Source organism: Lathamus discolor, chromosome 3, assembly GCF_037157495.1.
Source record: "Lathamus discolor isolate bLatDis1 chromosome 3, bLatDis1.hap1, whole genome shotgun sequence".
Taxonomy (NCBI): domain Eukaryota; kingdom Metazoa; phylum Chordata; class Aves; order Psittaciformes; family Psittacidae; genus Lathamus; species Lathamus discolor.
Window position 1 is genome coordinate 100322950 of NC_088886.1, and position 6763 is coordinate 100329712.

Here is a 6763-nt window from a genome sequence, read left to right on the forward strand (position 1 = left end):
TGTGAAGAACTATTCTAGTAGCTAGCACGGAGCAATAAACCTGGGTGATGCATTTAATTAGTTGCTTAGTCCATCGTATATACTGATAGCCAGGGTTATAAAAGTACTGCAGATCACTTAAATGCAATGTGTATATATGCTGGCATTTATTGAAAACAAACAAAACAAAAAACCCCCCACATTTTGAGAGTTAAAGAATTGCAGTGATCAAGGTGTGTACCTCTAAACAGGAGATCTGTATCTTGGAACAGTTTTTATGCAAACTTTCGTTAGACAGTAAACCAAAACCAAGATTTTAACAATTACACTGTGACAATTTGTAACCTACTTCCGCCAAACCTTAGAAGCTAAAACCTAATAAATAAGTACTTGTATTACTGAAAAGAGAAATAATCTTAAAAGCTGAGCTATGTTATCTGTCAGCAAAGTTGTCAAAAGCAAAGTGCAGTAGCAGTAAAGAGACTTGGCTAATTTACTGTTCTTCCTCTCTCTAGCTAGTAAAGCATCTCTGTTATGGCTGTGCAGACCTTAAAAATGGGACCTTTTCAGTGTCAGAGCATATGAAAAGCTGGCATAGATAGCTAACTGGGATGTTTTCGACCTCCTACCCACTTTGAAAGGGAAAAAACCCACAAAAGCTGCACAATGCCAGAGTTCCCCAGTTAGAATCGTAAAATCATAGAATAGTTAGGGTTGGAAAGGACCTTAAGATTATCTAGTTCCAACGCCCCCTGCCATGGACAGGGACACCTCGCGCTAAACCATCTCACCCAAGGCTGCGTCCAACATTCATTAACATCTTACATTCTTGTACACCCACAAGCTAGCACTTCTTTTCCCAGGATGTTTGAAAGAAAGCAGACCTGCCACCTGACATGATTTTACCTAATCCAGAGATGAGCCCTTAAGGTTGACTGAATTTCTCCTCAACTGACTTGATTGCAATGGTTAGACCAAACTACCTAGGGAATGCTCTCTTTGCGTAGACATACCCCTCCACAGGTGGTGTCTTCCACCTGAGAACACAGTCACTGCTTGTGTTCACTTACATACCACTAAATGCTCACCAAGCTTGGGTGCTTGTCAGTGAGCCAGTCAGTACTGGATGTTAGATTTGAAAAGAGATTTGAAACTGCTCTGAAGCATACCTACTACCTAGAGCAAAATGCATCCTTAACACAGCAGGTGTTTGTAATCTCTTATGCTGATTACACAGGCAGTTTGTGTTGAACAGGATCTCCACAGGTACTCCACAGCTGCAACTGAATTTCATAAGGATGACAACTACTGTGCTCAGGGTTACATGATGCCTGCAAATTACTAAATGCAAAATATCTCCATTATACAGAAGAACAAATAGAACAATCACATTTTTTATCCCAGCAAGGAACTCAGTATTATGCCTATATTCATTGATGACAACTGAAAAGAAACACATCAGAAAGAAGTGTTGGAGCAACAGTAATTCTTGCTGATGCCAAGTAAGTGACCTCTAAATTACTCTATTAGGAACCGGTGAGTCTAAAGTATGATTCTAAGATCTCATTCAAAGCTAATGTGCGCACAGGGTGTTTTTGGTACCTGAGCTTTTTTGTTCAGTTGGGATGGGGTTTTTTATTGTTTTGTGTGGCTTGAGTTTTTGTTTGGGTTTGGTTTTGTGTGTGTGTTTTGGTGGTTGGTTAGCTTTTTAACAGCCCAGACTTGCTCAGTTCTCATTCTTTCAGCTTCTGCTTGATTCAGTGCATCTGTGCCATCTGTGTGTTTAACGGAAACCTTGCAAATGCCATAAATGACTCCATTGCCATACTGCGTGCTTCGTTACTCATCAGTACCTTGCTGTGCTGTTGAAGCTGTACCAGTGATGCAGCTCAGGCAGTGTTAAGCAGTTAGTGGTAAGCTAAGTGCTCTGCTGGCAGTAATGCATCACTGCTGTTAGCATCAGTTTGAGTATCACAGTGCTAGCGTTCAGCAGTTATGTGTCCCTTAAACACTCTTGAGTCTTCATCAGCACAGTAGCTAATTGCAACTTTACAGATAATACCAGAGGTTCAAGCAGTCACAGAAGTACACAGGTACTTACCTTGTCTTGAAATGGGTGTTGAGTGCTCAGCTTGAGAGACTTACACTCAACGAAAAGATGAGAAATACCAGCTGTGAAGTCCTTGACTTTACATTGTGCTTATTCTGAGCCACCCCTTACCTCCTCAGAAAGGGTTCATGTTAATAGCATAGTACAGCTTTAGCTCTCTGCTCTCTGATGTAATATGGTCCTTCTAGGCCAGTGATTCTAAGTGTTTAATACACGTAGCCAAAGATTCCCAAGGAATACACGCAATCCAGGTAGAGTGGAAGTATTTTCTTTTTATTAAGACTACATGTAGTAGAAACTTGTTTACAAAAATTTCAGTAGTGTTACATTTTAATCTTCATTGCCCAAAGCTTTTGCCCCACGAGGTTGCTTGATTCGCTACGTTTTTAACAGCTTTTTCACTGGTTTCAGCAACTTTGTAGACTTCATCAAGAGCTTTTAAAACAGAAAAAACAAAGGTAACTGTATCATTCACTGCAATACCTTCCCCTTTCCCACCAGGTGTGGAGCAAGGAGCAAGGCAGGGTTGGGGGACATAGCTGGGATTTCACTGACATGACATTGTTGAAATAAACAGAAACATACCTTTCTGACCAGCATCCTTAGCCTGTTCCACTGCTTGCTGCACAGTCTGGCCCACAGCATTTACTGGAATTAGAGGAAAAAGTGTCAATTAAGCAGTCTTTACCCTTGCCCTAAATTTCATAATCACACATTAGAAGGGTTCTCTAAATGTTTCAGGGCTAGAAGGTAAAAATTTATTCCACAAGGATGGGCACCCTGATCTAGTGGAAGAGATTCTGTTAGGACTCTAGCTGTAGTTCTCCGTGCTATCCATGTGTCTTGGTACATATGAAGACTGTATGTTACAATGTGTGTCACCTACAGTGTGAAGCAGCATGCTGGAAGAGCAGCACATCAAAAACTAGTTATTAGTCTAATACTTTCTCTTGTATCCAGAGAAAGTTTTATTCTATAAAAGACCCATCTAGTTTTAAAGTAATGAAAGCGTTCAACAGAGGAGACTTACTGAGACATGAAGAGCAAGAGAAGGTATTTTCTCAAAGGGAAGGAACTGCAGCCTAGAAAATAGTGATAGCTATTTCTATGATCAGTCTCTAATATCTGTGATCAGAGAAGTCTTGCTCACAAGAGTCAAATCAAAGTTTAGGGCAAACAGCCTTCAGTTGAGCCTGTATTTGTTTCATTCCCTCCTGGCTCCAAATACTACCTTTTAAAGCAAACATACATTCTGCAGAACAGACACTGAAGGGGACTGATTTAGCAAGCCAGATTGCTCATGGACATTGCATGAGGGAGAAGTGCTGAGGTGAAGAAGGATATTAGAGTAGATTGGGAGTGTCTCAGACTTCAAAGATCTCCAGGCTTGTACTGAAGGGCTCTTCAACAGTAGTTGTTTCATTAAGTGCCTTGTAAAAAAACTGACCCATTTCACCTTGAACTTGTAGGACACTTTCTGTTACTCAAAAGACATTATCTTCATACACCATCTTTTCCTGTAGTTTCCAAACATGAATGATGTTCACTGCCCATAGGGTGCAGCTAAGGAAAACACTTCCCATAGCAATCTTATGTCACAGCCAAGTTCATGGCTCCTTTCAAGAGCCGTGGAGTAGCTGGTAATTTTAGGTACTCCCAAAGCCCAGTTGTGCCACTCCACACTTAGCAACAGCTCATGGGACTGAGCCTTTGGGGCACATGCAGGCACAACATAAGTAGTTCAGAGACAAGGTAATTAGTAGTTGCAGAACCACCAGCAGGACAGTCTTGTTGTAGTTAAACTAGTGTAAAATCCATCTTTATTTTCATTGAGATGGGGATTTAGAAGGTACCTCTATAATACTTCCAGAAGTTGGTAGTACTGGCAGTGGTGTGACACAAGTTTGGCATCACATGCTATGTATTTACTGCTTGTCATCAAGGTACATGCCGATGGCACAGAAGTAGCCAAAATCAGGCCAGTGCCTGCGATCTCTCATTGTTGCTACAGGATCCAACACCAGCTAGAAGAGTAATGCTGCAGCACAGGACTTGCTGGGAAGATGTGTGCAGGGTTCAGGCAAAGGGCTAGGGCTTCAGACTGGTTCAGCTTCAAGTGCTTGGGACAGAAGGGGAAGGACTGCTACTACTACTACTTAAAAGACTTTGCTCTTAGAGTTTGCTGACTGCTAAACAGCTCGAACAGCTGAATATAGAGATTACTACTCGGTTCCTTCAAAGTGGCAAATGCCCCTTCTCAACACTCATATCAGTCTTCCAGCATAGGAAACAGTAGATGTTTCCCCAGTGTTAAAAAAAAAGTTAGAAGCATGAAAAAGCCTCCACAAAATAGGTATTTCTATAACATAAACCCTAATTCCCTGGAAGAGGGGACAGTGGTGTGGTATTATGCATCTTTCACCCTTCTAGCAAACTGAACCAAAGGTACTTGGTAAATAAGCAGCAGTCTTTTCACTTGCTTCATTGGGCACACAACTTGCAAGTAATATTTCTACTGCATTTGAAGATGCAGATGAAATGTCTGGTTTCAAGAGTTTATCTAAATGTCATGTGAAGAAAATGAAAGTTTCCACTGCTCATGTTTATACTACGCACAAACATTTCAGGAATTGCACCAATGCAGATCTCTGTGTTAAAAGCTTCACTAACAAAGGCTCAAAGTGGCACATTATTTAAATTCAGGGCTGATCCAGCAAGCCTGTCTGCAGGAGTAAACTTGACCATGGTCTCCTGAGCCCCTGCAAGTGCACTTGTGCTTTCAGTGGGGTGAGTGGCTGGAGCACTGATAACAGAGCAGAGCTGGCTTAACTGCATGTATTTGTGCAGCACCAAGCCAACCAAAGACCTGAGACCTTCAGGAAGTTAATCCACTACACTACTACAAAGTTTGTATTTGTCATGGCTGTTCTTGTTAGGAAACAAAGCTTTGAATAAGCGACCTCCCCTCCCCTCTCAGCTTTTCACTCCTCTCCAGAGTGGAGAAGTTGGGACACCAGTAGTTAATATTGGTCCTTCATTTACTATAGTGTTAGAGGCATTGGAGGTTACAGGACATGCTGACCTACACCCTTGAGGACAGAATCTGTAAGATTTTGTGCCTAAGAGGCAGATTTGCTCCCAGCTGCAAGGGTGGAAGCAGGCACATATTTAACACCTAAGGCACAGGAGGAGGGAAAGAAGCAATTTGTATTTACCTGTCACCTGTGCAGCACTTTCAGCTTGTTGCACAGCTTCCTCAGCAAGCTTCTTCCCAATCCCGAACATGGCTGTACTCAGTCCTCTCTCTCCGCAGCGGATGGGTGAGTGAATCCCTAAATTCAGTTCTGTTACAGTGTTTGGCAAAGTGCAGTTTTTTATAGACAGAGCAGGACTCCTCCCAGTAGTTACAGGGCAAATGCAAAATGGAACAGGGGAAAAGCCATGAGCCCTTGTCAGGTGATTAATACACAAGGCATAAAAGGGTAAAGGGACCTTAGTGTTTATTATGTTTTCCTCCCCAGAGAGAGGGCGTGGATTAATTGGCAGAAGTTTTCCATAGCCCAGGAATGAGAGCTTTGTTTTTCCATATTGAGAAGTTGGTAAACAGCATGCATGCCACAGCTGTCCCGACCAAAGGCTCCGAGTCTGTGCCGCGGGGGGAGATACACACAGTGCACAGCCCGCCCTGAACTGGTCAGAAAAACATTGCATCGTGAAACACTCAGCTGAAGAATTGCTTAAATCAACTCTGGCATTTCAAAACCTTACATAGAAAAGTATCCAGTTTCAGACGAGTCTTGCTGACATTTTTTCTCCTCCCCAGAGGGACTTAAACTTCATGGCTATAAAAAGAAGTGGGAGGAGCTAACCCTGCTTTTTAAAGGCTCTGATGAAGCCTTTATTGTGTTAGATGAAGCCAATAATTCTGTGGTGTGTCATAATTAATATTTTAACCCCTTGTTTCCACTGCCTGGCACAAGAGAGCCAAGACAGGAGGTTTATGTCCTTCTCTGTCCCCAGAGAGAGCACTCGCAGGACCCAGCACAGCTTCAGGGGCTGGTGGAGTGCAGCTCCCTCAAACTCTTCCTGCCCTTACCAGGGGCAGACAGTGCTGAGCTGCAGCACCAGGCCCACAGTGACAAGGAGCCGAGCAGCCAACTTCCTCCCTGCGTTGGAGCCTATGGGGTGGGATGAAGCACGGGGCCAGCACGCATGCAGAGCTGCAGGATGGCTGGAAGCAGGCTACCAAGCACACAGTCCTCATGCCATTTAAGTTCCTCTCACAGGACACCTACAGTGCCAGCCAGCCTGGAGCTGCTCTCACCCCAGACAAATAGGCACCTGCTTTCTAGCAGAACCATTTCTGTACTCTTCACACTGTGGGCAGGAGCTTTCACTCTGTTGATCAAACATTTGCCGCTGGAAAGGCAGGGGGGAATGTAACCCAAGGACGAGGGGTTTATTCATCAAACTTAATTTGCCCACAGTTACTGCCACAGCAGCTCTAGGAATGCCTCTTTTGATCCTAGGCATGTCACTTCATAAACAAGTTACTTTCCAGCATTACAGCTAAAGCTCCATTTTCTTCCAACCATCACATTTTTTAAATGACCACAAAGTCCTACTTTATGTCAATTAAACATGATGTGGAGGGGTTTCTACGGGTGGGGAAGG